This window comes from Mauremys reevesii, linkage group 10 (genome assembly GCF_016161935.1).
Source record: "Mauremys reevesii isolate NIE-2019 linkage group 10, ASM1616193v1, whole genome shotgun sequence".
In the NCBI taxonomy this organism is placed as follows: Eukaryota; Metazoa; Chordata; order Testudines; family Geoemydidae; genus Mauremys; species Mauremys reevesii.
In genome coordinates, this window is record NC_052632.1 from 46324377 (window position 1) to 46348893 (window position 24517).

General features: G+C 48.1%; 1 protein-coding gene across 3 annotated transcripts in view; it reads left to right on the top strand.

Moving 5' to 3' along the window:
* Nucleotides 1-24517, top strand: part of CCDC33 (coiled-coil domain containing 33) — a 344384-nt gene that overhangs the window by 213781 nt on the left and 106086 nt on the right. The gene's annotated exons all lie outside the window — the stretch shown is intronic.

The window sequence follows — 24517 nt, forward strand, 5'->3', positions numbered from 1 at the left end:
CACCAGAGTCAGACCCATGTTTGGAATGTTTTTATTCTTTGTCTTGTAGAAGCTTGTTTCAGCAAACAGATCCATGCAACAATGCAACTGAATGAATTTGTTGCCACTGACACAAAGGAAAAGGAAGGGCTGGAACCTTTTGGCAGGTTCAAGCAATCTCAGCTTTGCAAAGCACTGACTTATTTTTTATTTAACCCTTTGGAAACTACGCGCATCTTCCTGAGCTGCCAAGTTGGCTGGCAGTGCAGAATGGGCCAGCAGACTAAGGGTTAAATTGAGTGAAAGTCATGTTCATGTTGACTGAAGTGAGGGATTGAACACTAGCTAGCTGTGGGCATAGAGCTACTGTGTCAGGTTCCTATGCCCTGCGCTGCCAATGCGACTCATTCCTGATCTGCAGCCCCTCCTGCTATTCCCACACAAAGCTCTGCCATTCACCTCTGTCCTGGCCTGCATCCCCCCTGCCAGGCTCCCACACAGCTAAAGCAGTATACTTCAATTCTGATGTGCAGCTCCTTGGCCTATTTCACCTTTAAGCCCTTTCACTGCCACCAAATACAGATCTACCTATGCATCTCTGTCCTGAACTCCACTACTTCCCCTGCCCCCACCACTGCATCCCAGAGCTCTGCCAAGGCACCTTCATTCTGACCTGTGCCTCTTTCCTTGCGATGCCAACACTAAATCTCTACACAGTTTTGCCAATGCACCTCCTTTGTGATGCACAACAGTCCGTATCTCTGTTGTGCTAGATTTTGCCAAACCACATGTAGCCAAGGGAGGTGGAGCCTTCCCAAAGGTGAGGGGACTAGCCTGGGGCCCCTGTCCCCTCTGTGGCCCTGTCCCTGTCCCTCCTCTTCCCCTCCCCGCCCCCCCAGCCCTGCCCTTGACCAAGTTGGAACTTAGATGGTATTAGGATTGCCAACTTTCTAATTGCACAAAAATGACCCTTGCCCTGCCCCCTGTCCCGTCCCTTCCCTGAGGCCCTGCCCTCCACTGACTCCATTCCCCTCCCTCCATCACTCGTTGTCCCCTGGCTGTCACTGGGATGAGGCAGGGGGTAGGGGTGTAGAGGGGTGAGGGCTCCAGCTGGGAGTACGGGATCTTGGGTAAGGCCAGAAATGAGGGATTCAGGGTGCGGGAGGGGGCTCCAGACTGGGGAAGGGGGTTGGGGTGCAGGAGGGGGTAAGGGCTCCAGCTGGGAGTGTGGGCTCTGGGGTGGGGCTGGGGGTGATGGGTTTGGGATGCAGGAGGGGGCTACAGGCTGGGGCCAAGGGCTTTAGAGTGTGGGAGGGGGCTCAGGGATAGGGTAGGGGGTTGGGGTGTGGGAGGGAGTGCGGGGTCCAGGAGGGAGTTTGGGTGCGGGAAGGGGTTCTGACCTGCGGCAAGGGGTTCGGGATGCAGGCTCCGGCTGAGTGGCACTTACCTCAGGCTCCTGGTCGGTGGCCCAGTGGGATTAAGGCAGTCTCCCTGCTTGCCCTGTCTCCACACTGCTCCCAGAAGTTCCCGGCATGTCTGGACCCTAGGCGGAGGCACGGGCCAGGTGGCTCTGCATGGTGAGCACTGCCTGCACCCACAGGCATCGCCCCCGTAGCTCCCACTGGCCCCGGTTCCCGGCCAATGAGAGCTATGGAACCAGTGCTGGGGGTGGGGCCAGCGTGCAGAGCTTCTCTGATCCTCCCTGCACCTAAGGGCCAAACATGCCAGCCGCTTCCGGGGAGCTGCACAGAGCCAGGGCAGGCAGGGAGCCTGCCTTAGCCCTGCTGCACTGCCGACGGAACTTTTAATGACTTGGTCAGCAGTGCTGACCGGAGCCGCCAGGGTCCCTTTTCTACCAGGCGTTCAGGTCAAAAACCGGTCACCTGACAACCCTAGCTGGACTCTGGAGCGGGCTAGGGAGCTGCGGACCCTCCACCTGCCCAAGGCATGTGTTTCTGCCACTAGGGCCACCTGTCCAGGACAGGTGTGGAGGGTCCACAGCTCTCCACAGCTGCCCATGTGGCTCTTACCCCGACCCAGCTCCAGCCTGCTTTGAAAGGCTGCAGACAATAGCAGACTTCAGTCTATTTGCATTTCTCTGATGCTAGGAGCTGCAAACACTGGAGATGTTTCATGGCACAGCTCGCTGCTGTCCTTGGACTAATTATACCAACCAATTAGGATACAGTCATTTTCTCAGCTCCCTGTCTGTCCACACATACCTCCACACCCCAGAAAGGCAGGAGCTTACCTTTAATGAGTAATCATAATCTTAAGATCTGATTTTTCAGAATTACCAGGTTTAGGGCATGATCCTAGAAAGTGCTGAGCCCCTTGTAAGGGGGTGTTGAGGCCTCTCAATTCCTTTGACTTTAATGGGAGAAGAGAGGGCTCAGCACTTTGCAAGATAGGACCCTGACTGGAAAAATATGTATCATGAGTGGACAGCAGTTGACACTAACTCAACGTGCCATATTATATGGCTCTATCATGTTACATTAGGCCCACTACAGTCACACTAGGTATGACTGTGGTTTGGGGTAATATCTTCCAAAACAAGCTCAGATATTCTGGCAATAGGTGTCTTATAAAAATCTATTCCCCTTCACAGAGGAGGCTGAGATTTGACCCAGAAAAGGGAGAAGAGCTGGAGACTCCATGAAGTCTTCTAGGGACTTCGTTATTGGAACGAGTACAAAGAAGGGCCACTAGAATGATCCGAGGAATGGAAGGCCTGTCGTATGAAAGGAGACTTGAGGAGCTCGGTTTGTTTTCCTTAACCAAAAGAAGGATAAGAGGAGATATGATTGCACTCTTTAAATATATCAGAGGGATAAATACCAGGGAAGGAGAGGAATTATTTCAGCTCAGTGCTAATGTGGACACGAGGACAAACGGATATAAATTGTCAGTTAGGAAATTTAGGCTTGAAATTAGACAAAGGTTTCTAACCATCAGGGGAGTGCAATTCTGGAACAGCCTACCGAGGGAAACAGTGGGGGCGAAGGACCTCCATGACTTTAAGATTAAGCTGGATAAGTTTATGGAGGGGATGGTATGATAGGATAATGTGCCACACTGGTAATTAGTACAAAAGGTCAATGTTGGGATATTGTTAGCCTTTTCCAGAGGGTCTGGCTGGAGAGTCTTGCCCGCATGTTCGGGGTTCAGCTGATCGCCATATTTGGGGTCAGGAAGGAATTTTCCTCCAGGGTAGATTGGCAGTGGCCCTGGAGGTTTTTCGCCTTCCTCCGAAGCATGGGGCAGGGGTCGCTTGCTGGTGGATTATCTGCTACTTGAAGTCTTTAAATCACGATTTGGAGCATTCAACAGCAGAGTCAAGGGAGAGAATTAGTTCAGGAGTGGGTGGATCGGCTTATGTGGCCTGCATCTTGCAGGAGGTCAGACTAGATGATCATAATGGTCCCTTCTGATCTTGAATTCTATGATTCTATGATTCTATGATTGCTATTGGTGTAATGTGGAAGGCACCCAGATACTATGGTGATGGGTGGCAGTATAAAACCAATAGATCCATCCATCCATCCCTGAGTCTTCACTGTCAGATATGGGCAAAACCTCCAGGCCAGATCTGAGTATTTTCTCTGAATCTTTTAATAAGTTTATCTCAGGAGCTCCTCCCATGTTCATTAGCAATAAGTGCTAGGGCAGGCAGGCAGAGTTATAAGAAATGGAACTGCTTTAAAAGTGCCAAAAAGCCACATGGATTGTGGATTAAAGTAACCAGAAAAAGGCCCTCTTGTTCCAGAATGAGTGTCCGCACATGGAGGTATTCTGGAATACAGTAGCTTTAAATTCACACCCTAACTTATTCCACGATAACTTTCATGTGTAGAATAGCTCTTCATGTGGATGCTCTGCTATGATGTTCCCCTCTGGTGTTATCTGGACTAGTGATCTGCTAGGTCACTCCAATCCTCGACTCTGGGAGCCAGCCTTACCCTGCTCTGCTGTGAGAACCCCCAATCCTGGGCTGTTCACGCACAGCCTCTAACATGTAAGCTGCTCCCAGCTATGTGAGTGGGCACTTTTGGCCAGCCGCTGCTTGGATTGTGCAACTGAATGACACTAGCCAATACCTCCGGTCCCAGACACAACCCTAGGAATCTCCGTCTTGCAATGTCCAGTTATGCTTGCTGTACGATGCAAACTTATATAAATTCGTTAATTTAACAAAGCAATTGATATTTACCAAGCTTATTATCCCCACAGGAGTCTCTGACACACTTCAAACCAAATGCACTGCTTCAGGTAGAATAAACAAACAAATTTATTAACTACAAAGATAGATTTTAAGTGATTATAAGTCAAAACACAAGAAGTCGGATTTGGTCAAATGAAATAAAAACAGAATGCATTCTAAGCTGATCTTAACATTTTCAGTGCCCTTACAGACTTAGATGCTTCTCACCACAGGCTGGCTGGTTGCCCTTCAGCCAGACTCTCCCCTTTGATCAACGCTTCAGTCGCTTGGTGGTGGTGTCTGTAGATGGAGGTGAAAGAGAGAAAGAGTGAGCATGGCAAACGTCTCTCCCTTGTATCATGTCCTTTCTTCCCTCTTGGCTCCCCCCCCCCCGTCCCCAGCAGAGTCAGGTGAGCATTACCTCATCGTAGTCCCAAACTGACCAAGGGAAGAGGGGTGACTCACTCGAGAGTCCAACAGATCCTTTGTTGCTGCCTAGGCCAGTGTCCTTTTTTCCTGTGAGGCTGGACTGGGTTTGTCCCATACAAGTCCTGATGAGGTGTGAACTGCCCCCCTGCTCTTGGACAGTTTTGCCTGGGCCTCTGCTCCTGGAGAGTTTTTGCCTGGGCTTGTTTTAAGCCGTGAGGACACATTTTCAGCCTCATAACTATATACCTGAAATTACAACCTATAACATTACTATAATGACAATGCTCAGTGCATCATGAGCCTTCCAAAGACACCTGACATGAAAAGCTTTGCATTGGATACCACACAATCATATTATAACGATGAACATGGGGGTGCAGGCTGTTCCCCTGAGGTACAGAGTGTCACATCTGCTCAGTCTCCCCTCAGCCAGCCTCAGGCTAAGGCCTGGTCTCTAAACAAAAGTTGCCCCAATAGATCCTAAACTGTGAATTTAAACTGATGCAACCCCCTATGTGGATGTTCTGATTTCAGTTGGAGTTGCTTTTTTTGGTTTAGCTTCAGTTTATCGGGACAATATTAAGTCCACCTCAAATAAACCTCTCTCAGACCTAGTCTCAACTTAAAAATTAGATCGACCTAGCCACATTGTGCAGGGCCATGAATAATTTCACATAGATAGATCAACCTAACCCCCAGCATAGACATGGCTAAATTGATGGAAGAATTCTTCTGTGGAGCTAGCTACTGCCTCTCAAAAAGGTGGATTAACTACATACCCAGAAAAATGTAGGAAGCGTCTATACTATGGCACTACAGTGGCACCACTACAGTGTTGTAGCAGTTATAGGTTAGACATGCCCTTAAACTGAAACTAGAGCATCTACATAAGGTTTGTCCCCAGTTTAACTGTACTCTCTTGACACAGCTTGATTTTCCTGAGCGTTAGGTCCTTTACCAATCTAGATCCCACTGAAGTCTGACCCTCATTCTCCAGTTAACAGCAAGTGACCTACCCTCCTCCGTGGATCCCAACCAGGTTTTACAGTGACAATCTAGCCATACTCTGCACAGCAAGCCAAACCCACCCTTTCCTATCTGCAACAGCCAAATTTTACAGGCTCGCTCTAATCAGAGGAAGAATGGCTTATTGGTTCTCTGCTCTGTCACAGACTTCCTGTGTGACCTTGGGCAAGTCACTCAGTTCCTCTGTGCCTCAGTTTCGCCAGCTGTACAATGGAGATAGTAGCCCTGCCTTGCCTCACAGGGGTGTTGTGTGGGTAAAATACATTTGTGATTGTTAAGCACTCAGATGCTATATTAGCAGGGCCATTTAAATTCCTCCTCTAGAAAGTGCTTTGTACAACTTCACCCAGCGACTGAGCATTCCCCTGTGCACCTCCTTCCTGTCATGGCAGCACAGAGAACAGACATTCTCCTACAGGATGCCTAGAGCAGGGCAGATCCTGCCTGCTATGTACTGATGGAATAAAAGCACCAGACCATGGGGCATGACTTATTAGCCAACTCCGTGACTGGTAGCCAGTGAATTTAAGGCCTGAAAGTTGTCAATTCCCTCTCTCTGTTGAATGGTCAGGAGATAGATTGCTCCATTTTCAGGCCCTTTTTTGAGCAGATACATTATGTAGATGAATTTGCCTGGTCCCTTCTTAACTGGCATGCACCAAAATGTAAGCATCGGCTGATGTGGGCAATGGAGCAGTTTTCATTTGCCCTTGTAAAGGCTGGATGATGGGCTCAAACACCTGCAGTTTCATGGATCCCTTTCTCTCTGTAACCAAACTGAATCTAGCCACCATTGTATTTCTCTCCCACCCCAGATGGCGGGAAAGAGGAGATTTGCCAAGTGAATCTTTCTCTTTACATCTTCTCCTCTGAACCATTTTATGCAGCAGGCATTTCAACACAGCTAAGTTTTTAATCTGGGCATCTGCATTCCACAAAACACACTGAGCCAGGTCTTCAGCTGGTATAAATCAGTGAAGCTCCACTGACTTCAGGGCATCTACACCAATGTACAACATCTAAGGATCTGGCCTTATACATCTATTTCACAAATGTTTAGCAGTTCTGTGGATGCTATTGGGACAGAACTGGCCCAAGTTTGGCTTTAGATCCTGAAATCAACTAGGCCTGTGATAAACCAGTGTACACAGCAGTAGTGCTGTCTAGACATCTTGCTTTTCAAGAAATATGACTCCACTCCCTTGGTACACCTGTTTTTCTATTCCTACGCTGTTGGATTTTAATAGCCACAGTGAGTTAGGATCTTGGTTTAGCTTCTCCTTTGAAAGCCAGCTGCACAACACTAGAGCTGGTTGGAAAAAGCAATTTCTGTCCTATGGGAAAAGCTGAGATTTCAAAATTCAGCTTCATCCTGAAATGCAATGAAAAGCTGAAATCTCTGAATTTGTCTTCAAACAAATTATTCCAAAATATTTCATGTCACCCTTATATAGTATAGTATAGTCGAAACAATCACGTTGAAATGGAATGTTTTGGAAATTTTTCATTGAAATTTTTGAAGAAATAGATATGATCCTGTGAAACCTTCTGGTTTTGTTAAATCAGCATTTTCTGAGGGGACAGTTTTGTCAGGAAATTTTGGCCTCACTCTACGCAGTCCCATGCTGGGGCTTTGGTTGAGTATTGACTCTCAGGTAGGAGCCCCTCTTACTGAATTACTAACCCTACTGCAGAGTTCCCAGCTAAGTTCTCTCTATGCATCACCCTGTTTAGCATATAAGGGTATAGCCCACGGACTCAGTGATACTCCGTACTAAGGATAATACAGATCCCAACTGGCTTCAAAGAGACCTTTTGCTTTTTGGATGTAAGCAGAGTCAGGATGAGCTCTACCCTGACATCTGGTGGTGAATTATGGTGAGTGTGGAAAAGAACTTCAGGGGCTGATCTTGTTTGCATAAGCACACCCACCCCACTGAGCATGAGCCCATGGCAGCCCAAAATGGTCACTTTGACAGCTGTGGGATCCCCAATTTCTCTGTTATTGGGGCAGGAGGAATAAAGTGTTACCCTGATTATGTGAATGAAGGACTATGAAACTGTTTTATGACAGAGGGTCTCACCATCAACTAAGTAGCACTCACTAGATAAGGGACATGGATTCCAAAACCCAGTGAATTGAGAGAGGGTGGGGGCAGGTATGTGTACTGGATGGTATGGGCCCCTTTTGAGGGCCTGGAACACCAATTGCACCTTCTCCTCTCTCCACTGTTGAATAGCAGAGCTAATTTTGATTCTATTAGGAGTCTAGCTAGAGGCTGCTGAGCTGAATTCACTTTGGGCCAATGGTGCACCAGCACTGGGGCTCCCCTATTGCAAACTGAAATCACTAAAAGAGCTAAAATTACTGAGCTGAGATCACTGAGTGCTGTGTTAACTAGTGGGGGAGCCTGAAGATATATTGCTAAGCCGATGGCAGAGCGGAGCTGTTTGCAGGACAGTTGGAGTGGTCCACAGAACAGTGAGTGGAGCTGAGCAGTTTGTGGGGACAGCTGGAGCTGTTCATGGGGCAGCTGGTGGAGTGGAGTGGCTGGCAGAGCAGAGCAGTTTGTGAGACGGTTGGAGCGGCCCACGGAACAGCGAGTGGAACAGAGCGGAGCAGTTTGCAGGAACGACTGGAGCGGCTCATGGGATGGCTGGAGGAGCGGAGCAGCTGGTGGAGCGGAGCCGTTCGTGGTGAAGGCTGCAGCAGAACTCCACGGAGAGGCAGGGCAGTCAGCCTTGGACCACGTAAGGTGCCCCTTAACACCCCGTGTGCCTCCCCTTCCATTTCCACCCAGGCTGGGTGGTTAAAACTCTGCAGATAAACTTCTGAACTCTGGGGCAGCAATGACCCGGGACAGAGACTTTGGGGTTGTTGAACTTTGGGGTGATTGGACTTAAGACCCTGAGGGAAAAGGGACACTGCCAAAACTTACTTCGAGGTGGGTCTTTTGCTCATGGTTTGTGTTATGAATCCCATTTGTGGTGTTTCCCCAACATGATGCCGCATTATTTCCCTTCTTTATTAAAAGGATTTTGCTACATTCAGACTCCGTGCTTGCAAGAGGGGAAGTATTGCCTCCTAGAGGCGCCCGGGGGGGTGGTATGTAATTGTCCCAGGTCACTGGGTGGGGGCTCGAGCCTATTTTGCATTGCATTATTGAAACAGAACCCCTGGATACTGAACCCGGCCCTTGTTGCTGCCAACTCAGAAGGGTTCCATGTATATGCTGGATTTATTCACTAAGACAAACCCATTAAGGAATTTTAGTTTGGAATGACTCTGTCTTGCTGAGGAAGACTGCTGTTCTGGTGAAAGCCCTGGACTGAGACTCAGAAGATCTGGGTTCAGTCCCTGGCTGTAGTACAGACTCTTTGTGTGAACCTTGGGATGGGATTTTTCAAATGAACAGAGTGTTCGCTTCAGTGCCAGCTCCAGCATTTTTGCCGCCCCAAGCGGCGAAAAAAAAAAAAAGAAGAAGAACCTGATCGAGCTTCTGCCGAAGTGCCGCCAAAGAGGAAGACAGCGAGTGAAGTACCCGCCGCCGAATTGCCGCTGACCCGGAGCGGACCGATTGAGCTGCCGCTGAAGTGCCACCGCCGCTGATCCAGACGTGCTGCCCCAACAATGGACGCACTGCCGCCCCTTTCTATTGGCCGCCCCAGGCACCTGCTTCCTTCGTTGGTGCCTGGAGCCGGCCCTGGTTGGCTTAATGCTGCTCCTATTGAAGACAATGGGAGCACAGTTAGACTAATACTGAGCACTTTGGACTCTACTCTTAATCTCTCTATTTTTCACTTCCCAAGTTGGTGCTCAGTAGTAATTCTCCCTTTCCCCCATCCTTTGCCTGCCTGACTAGTTAGACCATAAATTCTTTAAGGCAGAGAATCCTACTTTGTTTTTGGACAACATCTAGCACAACTGGGCCCTGATCTACACCAGAGGACAGAGCACTGGACTGGGACTCACGAGACCTGGCATCCATCCCCAGTTCAGCCTTCTGGGTCCCTTCTCTGTTCCTCAGTTTCCCCATCTGTAAAATGGTGATAATGATTGTTAAGTCTGATTCCCCATTCTGGCACTTTGAGTGCAGTAGGTGGGGACCTGCAAGGATTCTAAAAATTAATACTTGCCACTCCAGGCTTGTATTAAACTCCCAAGGTTACAGCTTTTCTTTGACCTTGGATTGGTAGATGCTACCACCATCCAAGTGCAAAACCCCTTTGAGAACCCAGGAAGGCGCACTTGGGAATTCCTTCCTGTGGGGTACCCTCAAGCCCTTTTACACACACCCACCCCGCCCCCGGGGAAAAGCTAAGAAGAAAATAAAGGAAATCAGCTGTTGGCACCAGCTAATTAAACATGTCCACAAACCTCTTAGGACACAAAAATCCAATTCTGTTCTGAAAAAAAGGTAAATTTTATTAATAAAATAAAAGAAGAAAATACATCTGGGACTTAGGTTTTTGCTAGATTTAAAAAAGAAGCAATTACAAGGATTAAGCATCAAGAATAGCTTTCTTGAGGTCCATCTTAAAGGTTACAAGCCAAACAAAAGCACCTGGGGTTAGCGTAGAGGAATCCACAAGCCATAAAGAAATAAAAGGGATTAAACCTAATCACTTCTTCCTAGACATTTCCTGATCTACCTACATATTTGGAGTTTTAGATAAGTAGTTTCCAGGTATGATATTGATAATTTTTCATACCTGGCCCAAGTTTCTCACAGCATAACTGCTCCTTGTCTGCCTCTCCCTGAGAATAACAACCAACAGACAAAAGGGAAGTCTTGTTTCAATTTTTAAAAGTTCTAGCTCTTTTGGCTAGGTGCCTACTCACTTCCTTTTACCTATGCATAGCAGTGAGACCTTTTAACCCTTTACAGGTAGAGCATTTAGAGGACAATACTAAGAGAGATTTTATAGCTACTGGATGGCTGGGTATCCATAAAAGGGAGCTCCCCCCCCTCCTTTTATTTATCACAATGATACGGCCCTCCTTTGTAAAGTGCTGTGAGATCTACAGAGGTAAAGCACTACATAAGAGATAGGTATTATCATCATCTCAACTGAGGGCTTTAGGGGCATATATTTAAATATGTGATATATTTAAACAAGGTAAACAGGATGACGTGGGTAAATATAGGTCTATCAGTCTGATATCAATCCTGGGCAAGATAAGGGAGTGGCTGATATGGGACACGATCAATAAAGAATTAAAGGAGAGTAATGTAATTAATTCTAATCAACATGGTCTTATGGAAAATAGATACCGTCAAACTAACTAGATATCTTCTTTTGATGAGCTCACAAGTTTGGCTGATAAAACTAATAGTGTTAATGCAGGATCCCTGGTTTTCTATAAGGTGTTTGACTTGGTACCACATGACATTTTCATGAAAAAACTAGAATGATACAAAATTAACATGGCATAGATTAATTGGATTAAAAGCTGGCTAACTCTCAAAGTGTATTTGTAAACAGGGAACCATCACTGAATATGTGAATTTCTAGTGGGATCGTGCAGAGATCTGTTCTTGGCCCTACACTATTTAATATTTTTATCAATAACCTAGAAGAAAACATAAAATCATTACTGATAAAGTTTGCAGATGACACGATAATTGGGGGAGTGAAAATAACGAAGAGGACAGATCACTGATACAGAGCAATCTGGATCACTTGGTAAACTGGGTGCAAGCTGACAATATGTGTTTTAATACAGCTAAAAGTAAATGTATACATCTAGGAATGCAGGTCATACTTACAGGATGAGGATTCTATCCTGGGAAGCAGTGATTCTGAGAAAGATTTGGGGTCATGGTGGATAAGCTGAATGTGAGCTCCCAGTGTGATGCTATGGCCAAAAGGGCTAATGCAGTCCTGGGATGCATAAACGGGGGAATCTTGAGTTGGAGTAGAGAGATTATTTTACCTCTGTACTTGGCACTGTGGTGCGACTGCAGCTGTAATACTGTGTCCAGTTCTGGTGTCCACAATTCAAGAAGGATGTTGAAAACGTGGAGTGGGTTCATGTAAGAGCCACAAGAATGACTAAAGGATTAGAAAACATGATGTATAGTGATAGACTCAAGGAGTTCAATCTATTTAACTTAACAAAGAGGAGGTTAAGTGATAACTTGATCACAGTTTATATGTGCCTACATGGGGAAAAGTAGAACATGATCCAATGTCTTGAAGTGGAAGCTATACAAATTGAGACTGGAAATAAATTGTATATGTAACCCTTCTGCCCCTCTGAGTTGGCAGCAACAAGGGCCGGGTTCAGTATCCAGGGGTTCCGTTTCAATAACACAATGCAAAACCGGCTCGAGCCCCCACCCAGTGACCTGGGACAATTACCTACCACCCCCCCGGGCGCCTCTAGGAGGCAATACTTCCCCACTCGCAAGCACGAAGTCTGAGTGTAGCAAAATCCTTTTAATAAAGGAGGGAAACAATGTGGCATCACGTTGGAGAGACACCACAAACAGGACTATACACAAACCATAAGCAAAAACCCACCTCCAAGTACATTTGGCACTGTCCTTAGGGTCTTAAGTCCAATCACCCCAAAGTCCAACAACCCAAAAGTCTCAGTCTCCGGTCAGTGCCACCCCAGAGTTCAAAAGTTTATCTGCAGAGTTTTACCCCCCCCCCCAGCCTGGGTGGAAATGGAGGGGGGCGCACACAGGGTGTTAAGGGGCACCTTACGTGGGCCAGGGCCGACTGCCCCGCTTCTCCGTGGAGTTCTGCTGCAGCCTTCACCACAACTGGCTCCACTCCACCAGCTATGCCGCTCCTCCAGCAGACCCGTGAACCACGTCAGCCGTCCCCGACAAACCGCTCCACACTGCTCACTGTTCCATGGGCTGCTCCAACGTGCTGCAGACTGCTCCACTCTGCCAGCTGCTTGGTGATAGATCTTCAGGCTCTCCCACTACTTAACACAGCACTCAGTGATCTTAGCTTAGTAAGCTTAGCTCTTTTAGTGATTTCAGCTCCTAGTGATTTCCACTTGTAGTAGGAGAGCCCCACTGCCACATGGCCCAACGTGAATTCAGGTCAGCAGCCTCTAGATGGACTCCTAAAGGATTCAAAATTAGCTCTGCTCTTTAACAGTGGAGAGAGAAGGAAGTGCAATTGGTGTTCCAGGCCCTCAAAAGGGGCCCATACCATCAGGTACACACACCAGTCCCCAGCCTCTCTCCCTTCACTGGGTTTTGGAACCCCTGTCCCTTGTCTGGCAAGTACTATTTAATGTAGGTTGAGTCATTTCTGTCATAAAGCAGTCTCATAGTTCCTCATTCACATAATTAAGGTAACAGCCCCTTTTTTTCCTTCCTGCCCCAATAACAAAGAAATTGGGGATTCCACAGTGTGAAAATAACCTTCCCATGCTGCTGTGTGTTATGCTAAGTGGAGTGGGTTTACCAATGCAAATGCACATTCCTAAAATTCCTTTGCCCACTCCTCATAATGTACCACCAGATGTCAGGGTAGGGCTCATCCTGACTCTGCTTACATCCTCCCCCCAGCCGAGAATTTGTCGTCCCGACAAATCACATTCCCTACTATACCAACTTACTGGTCCCCTCCAAAGGGCCTCAGATAGCCCACTTTAGCTTTCACAAACCTGTGTGCTAAAGGTATTGGCTCCTCACTAATCACCCCAGGTGCATCGTAGTTAGCCGCTTCACTGGTCTTATTACTCTGTCTCGCCTATGAAGAAACTCTGTTGCTGTGGTAGGGGACATCCTCTTGAGTGACGGATGGGGAGGTTTCCTGTGAGTTCCTCGGATACTGGCATAGGCCCCTGCATTTCTAGTTCTAACCGTGGAGGATCGAAGGTGCTTGGGACATCTTCCATCTGTATGTCGCCACTGTCCAATAATCTGTGTAAGTCATTACATGGGGGTTCCACCAGTGGCTCAGGAGTGTCAGGAATGGGCCTAAATACTTCTGCCATAGGGTTTAGGGCGGAAGAGGAGGTAGTCTCTTTTGATTCAGCTGATCGAGACTGCAATCTTGTCTTCATCCTAGGATACACCATGGTTGTGTCTTCCTCCTCAGACTCACTCTCAGATGTGCTGAGTAGGGGTAGGTTAGCTGCAGGAGGCTGGCTGTCCACGTTGGGAAGTGGCTTTGGTACAGCACCTTCGTTCTGCCCAATTGCCCTGTTGTGGCCCATCTCATAAGGGCTGCCTACCAATTCCCCCACCGGGAGCAAAAGGTTTCTATGCACGGTCTTTGTCTGCCCTGGACCCTCTTCAGGTTTGATCTTGTAGACCGGCAGGTCTCCTAGCTTTTCCATCACCAAGTAAGGTATTGCCTTCCATCTGTCAGCAATCTTGTGTTTGCCAGCAATACCCAAATTTCGCAGCAGGACTCTGTCCCCTGGCTGGAGCTCTTGCGGACGTACTCTAGCATCATATCGATGTTTGTTACGATCTGCATTCTTCTGAGCTGCAGATGCAGCTAAGTGGTAAGCATCCCGCAGCTTTTCTCGTAGTCGAGATACATATTGCTGATGGGTTTCATAGCTATCGCCATCCTCTGATACACCAAAGCACAGGTCTATGGGTAATCTTGGTTCTCGCCAAACATCAAGAGATATGGGGTGACTCGTAGCATCATTCTTGGTGGCGTTGTAGGCGTGCACCAGAAATGCAACATGTTGGCTCCAGGTTGCCTTCTGCTCTGGCCGCAAAGTCCCTAACATATCTAACAGGGTTCGGTTGAACCTCTCTGGCTGAGGGTCACCCTGCGGGTGATAAGGCGTTGTCCTCGACTTTTTAATTCCTGCTATCCTCAGCACCTCCTTCAGAAGGTGACTCTCAAAGTCCCGTCCTGATCCGAGTGTATCCGGGCTGGGAATCCATAAACTGAGAAATATTTTTCCCAAAGTACCCGAGCGACAGTGGTGGCCCTCTGATCACGTGTGGGATATGCCTGCGCATATCGCGTATAATGGTCGGTCACAACCAGAATGTTCCCAATATTCCTCTTGTCCACTTCTAAAGACAAGAAATCAATGCAAACCAGCTCCAGAGGTTTGTTGCTGGTAATGTTCTTCAGATATGCAGCCCTCGTGGGCAGAGTTTTCCTTTGAACACATCGAGCGCAGGTCTCACATTTCCTGCGAACATCTTCAGCCATCCGGGGCCAATAGAACCTACTGGATAAGTTCCAGGGTCCTCTCCATCCCTAAATGTCCAAAGTCATCATGCAGGGCCCTCATGGCCAGGCCTCTGTACTCTTTTGGCAGCACTAGTTGGTTCCGTTGCCTTTGTAGAGGGTCTGTGGTCACACGGTGTAGCACTCCCTGAATCAGTTTTAGCTTGGTCCATTCTCTCAATAGTAGTTTGCCCTCTGGGGTAGGTGGGACAACCGCAGCTGGGCCTCGCCTCCCTTTGGCAAGTAGCGTATCACGAATGTCAATATCTTGCAGCTGGGCTTCCTGCCAGTCAGCCGCATTGAGCACGGGCAAGGGAGATTGGTCCAAAGCAATATAGTTCACTGAAGCAGAAGGCACGCATTCAGGGGGCAGTCCCAAAGCTTCAGCAACGCATCCATGAAGGCTCTCATGGGCCTCTGGCTCTCGGCGACTCACACTGCAAATAGCTCTCACTCCATCCGTGGGTATCACAGCAACTCCTGGTGCTTGTGGACGCCTGGACAATGCATCTGCATCTACATTGCTTCTCCCTGATCGGTATTGAATGCTGAAGTCATAGCTAGCCAAAGCGGCCACCCATCTTTGCCCTGTAGCATCCAGTTTAGCACTTGTTAACACATAAGTCAGTGGGTTGTTGTCTGTCCACACCTGGAACTGAGCACCATACAAGTAGTCTCGAAATTTCTCAGTGATGGCCCATTTCAAGGCCAAGAACTCCAGCTTGTGGGTGGGATAGCGTGTTTCACTATCAGACAGTCCTCGGCTGGCGAAGGCTACAGGTTTACGCGTGCCTTCCGCCTCCTGGTACAGTACTGCTCCCAGACCCTCCAAACTGGCATCTGTATGCAGGATAAATGGTTTGCTTGGGTCAGCAAAGACTAGGACAGGGGCATGAGTTAGGCAAGTAATGATTTCTCGAAAAGCCTTTTCACATCTCTCATTCCACCGTGGCCCAAAGGGTTCGAAGGGGCCATAGTGTCTCTGCACGGAAGGCCTTTTATTCCTGGTCTTAGATTTGTTCTTGCTGGACTGATATCACATGGTAAGATCATTGAGGGGTTTTACAAGTGTAGAATATTTTTTTACAAATCAGCTGTAGTATCCACTAAACCCAAGGAAAGTCTTGAGTTCTCTGTAGTTGCTTGGACGTGGCCATGTAGTGAGGGCTTCTATTTTATCAGGATCAGTACTCACCCTCTTGGGACACGAGGTGGCCCACATACTTCACTGAGGTCCTGCAGAACTGGCATTTGTCAATTGAAAGCTTCAAACCATAATCCTCCAACCTATCAAGCACTTTAAGAAGTCTTTCTTCATGCTCTTCCAAAGTTCTTCCAAACACAATCAGGTCATCCAAATAAACTAACACTTGCAGTAAATTCATGTCTCCCACAACTTTCTCCATAAGACGTTGAAATGTGGCAGGTGCTCCAGAAATCCCTTGGGGCATGCGTTCGAACTGATAAAACCCTAATGGGCAGATGAAGGCTGTCTTCTCCTTATCTTCTTCACCCAGAGGGATCTGGTAGTATCCACTCAAGATCCAACACAGAGAACCACTGGCTTCCCAGTAAACAGTCTAAAGCATCTTGGACTCGAGGCATTGTGTACTGATCAACCACTGTACGGCGGTTCAGGGTGCGGTAGTCAATACACATCCGGATTTTCCCATTCTTTTACGGACCACCACAATGGGTGAGGCGTATGAGCTGCGGGACTCTGTAATGATGCCATTTGCAGCCAGCTCTTGAAGATGTTGTCGCACATCTTCCATCTCGAGAGAGCAAGCCTCCTAGATCTCTCTCGGAAAGGTCGGGAGTCATGTAGTCTGATGTTGTGCTCTACTCCTTTTGCACATCCCACATCCCACTCATGCAGTGAGAACACCTTGGGTCTTTCACAAAGTTTCCTCCTCAGGCGATCTTTCCTCCTCCGACAATGGTGAATCTCCAAAGTCAAACTTTGCTGGGTCTATTGTCGGAACTTGAGTCTCGCACTGGGGTTTCACAATTGATTCAGGCTCAAGAGGTCTGCTATCTTTTGTCCTTGCTTCACAACAACATCTCGACTTGTTTCATTAGCAATCAGTATAGTCACCTTTTCCTGGGCTTCAGCAGGTAGGGTTATGACTCCACTGGGGACCAGCACTCCTTCCGGGAGCTCTCCTTCAACTGGCTGCTCTATCATTGCTAATGTCCCTTTACTGCCTTTCAGCCTGGTACTCATGACAAGCACCTCTTGCTCTGTCCTTGCGGGCACTACTAAGGGGCTTGTGCACATGTACTTCAGTGCCCCAATCGGTAGCTCAGATGTCTCCGGTTTAGCACTCTCAATCTTCCTATAGGCTTCAGCACAAAGCGTATGGATCATCAGGGTACTCAGGTACTGGTCCCCAGCCCGTCGTCTGCAGTAATCCGCGAGCACCTTGAAGAGACTGGAGTTGGTCCCTATCAGCACAGACACATCAGAGGTCCCTTTAGGGTCAGGGCATATTAAGGCAGCTGTGTCTACCTCTTCCGTTACCCCAGCAACCTCCTCTGGGAATTCCAGGTGCACTATGACATACCCTTGGTAGGGTATTCATCCATGCTGAGGCCACACAGACCAATGCCAGTCAGTGGCTGTATAGGCAGGTGCCTAAGCATCTGTTGGTAGAATGACTGAAATATAATAGTCACTTGAGATCCAGTGTCAAGCACGGCTTTACACTCCACCCCTTCAATCCTCACCATGACCTCTGCTCGCGGCCCTATCAGTCCTGCAGGGATCCCAGCTGGACGGTCTCTTGGGGGAATCTTCAAATCCTGTAGGTCTAGGTGGTCTCTGTCCCCAGACCTTCTGGCCGCTACTGGGTCTCTCCCAACTGCTCCTCAGCTTTTCGTACACTAAGGAGGGGTTCTCTTCCTTATGGCAGTTAGTAGCACTGTGCCCATCCTGACCACACCGATAGCAAAAGAATTGCCCTTTCCCCTTCGCCGGGTGGGACAGTGGCTCTCGATACTGACTTCTACATTGTCACAGTCTGAGGCTCCTTATTCCTGGAAATCTTAGCTCGGTCAACGGTGCTTTGCAGCTCAGCTATCCGTTCTGTCAGGACCTGCATTTGTTGGGCAAGTTCCTCTGTAGTGCTCACCATCAGTACACTGGCCATTTGCAGTGGCGTTGTGCTGGCTGGTTCCAATGTTTGGGCTTCCCAACACTCGCTGGCAGCCTGCCTTTCTTCCTCTTCCCTGACCTCCTTTATCAGCTGGGAGTAACTTGGGGGATGATCCTGCCGTTCTCTTAGTCGGAGATGAAGTAGGATCGGGTTCTGATACCAAGTCCCTCTTACAACTTGAGCCAGTCTGGTCTGATCCATCTGCTCAGCAGTCACTTCTCCTCATAACAGCTCTCTGAAGCAGTCTCTCCAGCCTCTGTATATAGGCTGAAATTTTCTCACCCCTTTCCTGTCGGGAATCAAGGAATTTACAGTAACTGTCTTCAGGGCTCTCTACGCTCCCAAAGGTATTATCAAGGGCCTCTAGGCAGTCCTTCACACTGACCTTAGGGTCAATGAGCTTCAGGGTGCGAAGTACATCTAATGCTGGGCCACTAAGGCTCTCTATTAGACATCTTCGCTTTTCTACATCGGGTACAGCCCACTCCCGCAGCATTTCAGTGGTATGCTCCAACCAGGGTTCAAACTCCTCTTCCCCAGCAAATAACCTTAACTTACGACAAGAGTTTGACGTAGCATAGGCCAACACAATCTTTTCCAATATATGCCCCAGTGCTTGTGCCCAATCATTGGCTGAGGCTGCCGCCCCTGAGCTAGGGGCTGCAGGACTGGGGCCCAACAAATCCAACATATTAGCCATTATACAAACAGTAATTCCCTCAAAATATAAAGACAATTGTTTCCCAATACAGTGGAACACTCAACAGGTGCTTGCGAGGGGTACTGACCCAGGGATCCCGGATGAGCCCCCAAAAAATGTAACCCTTCTGCCCCTCTGAGTTGGCAGCAACAAGGGCCGGGTTCAGTATCCAGGGGTTCCGTTTCAATAACACAATGCAAAACCGGCTCGAGCCCCCACCCAGTGACCTGGGACAATTACCTACCACCCCCCCGGGCGCCTCTAGGAGGCAATACTTCCCCACTCGCAAGCACGAAGTCTGAGTGTAGCAAAATCCTTTTAATAAAGGAGGGAAACAATGTGGCATCACGTTGGAGAGACACCACAAACAGGACTATACACAAACCATAAGCAAAAACCCACCTCCAAGTACATTTGGCACTGTCCTTAGGGTCTTAAGTCCAATCACCCCAAAGTCCAACAACCCAAAAGTCTCAGTCTCCGGTCAGTGCCACCCCAGAGTTCAAAAGTTTATCTGCAGAGTTTTACCCCCCCCCCAGCCTGGGTGGAAATGGAGGGGGGCGCACACAGGGTGTTAAGGGGCACCTTACGTGGGCCAGGGCCGACTGCCCCGCTTCTCAGTGGAGTTCTGCTGCAGCCTTCACCACGACTGGCTCCACTCCACCAGCTATGCCGCTCCTCCAGCAGACCCGTGAACCACGTCAGCCGTCCCCGACAAACCGCTCCACACTGCTCACTGTTCCATCGGCTGCTCCAACGTGCTGCAGACTGCTCCACTCTGCCAGCTGCTTGGTGATAGATCTTCAGGCTCTCCCACTACTTAACACAGCACTCAGTGATCTTAGCTTAGTAAGCTTAGCTCTTTTAGTGATTTCAGCTCCTAGTGATTTCCACTTGTAGTAGGAGAGCCCCACTGCCACATGGCCCAACGTGAATTCAGGTCAGCAGCCTCTAGATGGACTCCTAAAGGATTCAAAATTAGCTCTGCTCTTTAACAGTGGAGAGAGAAGGAAGTGCAATTGGTGTTCCAGGCCCTCAAAAGGGGCCCATACCATCAGGTACACACACCAGTCCCCAGCCTCTCTCCCTTCACTGGGTTTTGGAACCCCTGTCCCTTGTCTGGCAAGTACTATTTAATGTAGGTTGAGTCATTTCTGTCATAAAGCAGTCTCATAGTTCCTCATTCACATAATTAAGGTAACAGCCCCTTTTTTTCCTTCCTGCCCCAATAACAAAGAAATTGGGGATTCCACAGTGTGAAAATAACCTTCCCATGCTGCTGTGTGTTATGCTAAGTGGAGTGGGTTTACCAATGCAAATGCACATTCCTAAAATTCCTTTGCCCACTCCTCATAATGTACCACCAGATGTCAGGGTAGGGCTCATCCTGACTCTGCTTACATCTATTTTTAACAGTGAGGGTAATTAACAACTGGAACCATTTATCATGGGTCAAGGTAGATTCTCCATTGCTGGCAATTTTTAAATCAAGATTGGATGTCGTTCTAAAATGTATGGTCTGGGAATTATTTTGGGGCAGTTCTCTGGCCTGTGTTATGGAGGAGATCAGACTAGATGATCACAGTGGTCCCTTCTGACCTGGAAATTTATGAATTAATAAAGATCAATGAATCTGTACATTGTTCCGTTCAACACTGATGCAAAGGAGAGAAGAAAAAAACATCCTTTTTTTCAGGCTAACCAAACTCAACCTAGATCCATCATTGCCTAGATAACTTTAATTTATTACACTGATGCCATTTTAAAATGAAGGGGCAGATGCTCAGTTGGTATAAATTGTCATAGCTCCATTCAGCTGCCATAGCTCTGTGGAGCTATGACAATTAACACCAGCTGACGATCTGCCCCCAAAACAACCTGTTAGACAAACCTTTCTCTACCTGGAAACATGAGCTTGACATTGACGGGGGAAACACTAACCAAGTAACATGTCACCTAAACACTCTAACCAAGTAACATTTTTTTTCTTTAACAAATAAGGGTTCTGGGCTGATCACATGTGTGTATCTTCATCTTATAGTCAAACTAAACAGCCACCATATGTAGCTCCTTTAAAGTGACAAATGTTGACAGACCGCTAAGTACAATGCAGGAAGAGCTGTAAGGAGACAGGATCAATTAGCCAGATGATACAAGATCCGGAATAGAGAGGCCTCTTTGAAACGATAGCATTTTTTTCAGTGTCTATTTGTATGTGCCTGTACAGGTAACTATGCATAATATTGTCAACCCTGTCTAGAGGATTTAGAAACAGAGTGAATCCTGGCCTGGATGAAGTCAATGGCAAAACTCCCATTGATTGAAACAAGGCCCGTGATTTTCTCTGATTTTAGTGGAAAAGACCTTTCTAAATCCCCTGTACTACTTTGAAAATCTCAACCTATACCTGCCTGTCCATAGTGTTGGTGTCTATATTTATCCATTTGTGTGAAAAGAGAGAGAGAGACTGAGTAACAAAATAAATATGGCCAAAAGAAATGAAATGCCATTGAATGAATGGGCGGACTCCCAGGCTCTCTCATTATTCTCTGCCAGCTTCCTGCCTACAATAATCCCAGCGCTGCCTGACTAGACAGATCCCCTTATCGCAGTATAAATTACATAAGAGTTATAGAATTGCTGCTGAAGGGAAACAGATTGGGCTGGGTTTGCTGTGTTAGATAGCTAATGAGTGGGATACAGCAGGGCAAAGCCAAAAGGGAGGAGGGGGGAAATGAATATCTTTGTTAAAGAGAATTTGTCAGTTTCTGCCTGCAACTCCCAGAGGAGTGTTCTGGGGAGAGCTAATTGAATTAAGAACATGTGCACTTCTGCTAGCAAACACTCTTTATCTCCGTCGAGTGAAGATGGCAGGCAAAGAGATGGGATTCATGGTAATTTCAGCTCGGCCAACAGCAGCTGTATGCTGTGCACTTGTAATTACAGAGAACATGATAAACTGTTGCATTTTGCATGATCCTGTCCCCTGGGGAGGGCAGGTTCAGGGAACTGGAGGCGAGGCGGAGAGAGATTTCCACTTGGCAGTATGGTGTCTTGCTTTCTTTGATGCCAGAGGAGCCTTTCCGAGGTCAAGGCCCCCAGCTTAATGAAATGCGTCAGCACAGAAGACAACATCTGATGGCGTTAATGAGGCAGCAATTGGGAAGTTCGTGAGGGCACCTTCAGAGCACTTGGCAGTGGCTTTGGGGAATCAAGGAAGAAAAGGCACTTGGGCCAAAGGCTACGGATGTGCGTTGTTTTGTGCCTTCAAAGACAGCTCCTCATTACTGCACTTAACAAGACAGTGTCATCCACAGTCACGGAGTAAGACATAGCAAGGGCCATTTCGCCGCTTCCCATCACAGACACCAATTTGGCAAGTTAGAGGTGCCTGATTACTTGGGCTGTGCTAAATGAAGAGACTGTCTGCAAGGCGCACACCAATCATGGGAAGGGGAAGCTTGAGATTATTGCAATGAAGAATCCTCTGGCTCCATGGAGTTTGCACGGTACTAGCTGAATCTTCTCCAATGAATGATCATTTCTCTTCTATTTAAGGGCCTTTTCCCTTTCCCAGTTGTTTGGGCTGCTGGTGAATTTCCCTAATATTAGCCATATAATTGAGCCCTAAACCCAGGCCTGTATCAGTACAGGAACAACTTCAAGGGCAATGGAATTGTGTCTGTGCGTCTCACCCTCCTGAGCACAAGCCCCTTCAAATGCAGACAGGGATCTGAGCCAATGATAACACATTAGTCAAAAGTCAGGCCTACAGATTACTGCAGAGTGGGGAGCTGCCACAGTATCAGAGGAACAGGTTACTGATTATTATGGGGATACCATGGACTTTGCTGATTATTTCAGTGCAGAAGTGATGGCCATCAGGGACTAGTGTTAATATAGCAGCCACTGGCATTCAGCAGCTCAGTAATCAGCCACATTGGAGAGCCATGGGACAAACTGTTGTTTCCCAAGAATGGGGTCACTAGATAAGATACAGGATCTGGGGAGTGGAGTCTTTGGCAACTAGTGACACTGGGTAAACTAGGCTCGGAGACACCTGGCCCAGATCCACAAAAGTATTTAGGCTCCTAACTCCTGGTGTCTGGCTGAGAACTCAGAGCCTGTCCCTTCCCCAGTGAACCTAGTTACTGTCATGGGAACAGTAGCACCTAGATTTGTTTTGTCAAAGAAACCACAAGCGGAGAAACGCAGAATAGCAGAATCAGATTGTGGAGGGAGTTGGCAGAGCCATGGGGTCCAGGCCAGGGAAGCAGAGATTGCTACAGATCAGAAACCAGAGAGTGTGGCAATGTTTGGCAGAGGTCCAGCACCAAAATACCAGGTCACAAATGAGGAGCATTGGCAGACTGGGATACAAGCTCAACATTGCCACAGCATGTCACTGCCGAGCTGCGTTGTCAGAGGGGTGTGCCTGTTCATGGTATCCCAGCTGTCATGGGCCCAGTACTTACAGAAACCAAAACCTTCACATGGTGGAATAAATGAAAGCTAAGAGCTGGGAGCCCTGTCACCATTGGGAGTAGCAGAAGGCTGTTGCTGATGCCAGCGGGAGTGGAGAGTTGTTGTAATTCATCTGGCAAATTCTGCAAAGCATAAAGCCACCCTCCCCTCCCCCACCATCCTAACCATGACCCCTTTTCCAGGGCAGCAGCAAGGGTTCTATGGACTCCATTGTTTATTTCATTAGATCCAACTTCCCTCTCTAACCAGATTAGATGGCAGTCTATAAAACCCAGGCTGGCGGGGCAGGGGGGCAGAGCTGAGTGGCTGGAAATGAAAGAAGGTAAAATCGCATTACAGTCCTGAATTAGCATCTGCCTCAAGCCCTGGCTCTGCTTGCTATGTGCACCATGCCAATCCCTTGCAAAGCCCAGTGTGCTGGGACTGCCCTAGGGACCAGGGCCGGCTCTAGGCACCAGCGTTCCAAGCATGTGCTTGGGGTGTCCCTTTTCAAGGTGCAGCATTCTGGCCTTTTGGGGGTGGCACTTTGCTTCGGCAGTGGCACTCCAGCCCCCCCCCCTTTTTTTCTTTGCTTGGAGCGGCAAAAAAACTGGAGCCGGTCCTGCTAGGGACGTTTGCCATTGTTGCGTTTCCATGCAGGTTTTGGAAACACTTTGCGAAGCTACATTCTTGTGATCCTTCAGGGCCAAGTGTAGGGGCTGCTCTCTCCCCAGACCTCTCTCCTATGCAGCCAACAGCATAGATTCCACCATGGCAAGCCTGGGGAGGCACAGTCAGCCAGAAGAGAAGTCGTCCCCCTTTCCCAGCACAGGGTTGATGGGATGGAAGAGATATAAAAAACAGCATGTAGGCCAAGGGACCAGACTGGGCTGTGAACAGGTAGAGGGCATATCTGTTGAGAAAGGCAGGGGCCACAGATACCTAGCAGCTCACTTCAGGGAATTAAGCCTCAAAAGTCCACAGCCCTCAAATGCCACTGTGACACAGGGAGGGATTATTATCCTCACTTAGCAATAGAAAATGAGGGCCAGAGAGGTTAAGTGCAAGGCTCTAGTAGAGCCAGGAATTAGACCCATAACCCCAATTCCCATGTTCTGTGCCCCTAGTCTCAGCAGCCTTACTCTCTCATTGGCTAGTTCACAGCCCCAGCAGGAATCAGTCAGAGCAGCACCTCTGAAAATGAAGCCCGTAGTGCCTGAGATCTGTTGTTTGACAGGAACAGACTGTGCAGGGTTTGATTTTTCAGAAGCTCTGCACGACTCTCTGCCTGCTTTGTGTGCACGGCTATCCCAGCTGGGCAGACCAGCATGGCCAGAACACATGGAAATTAGGGGCAGAATTACTCTCACATTTCTG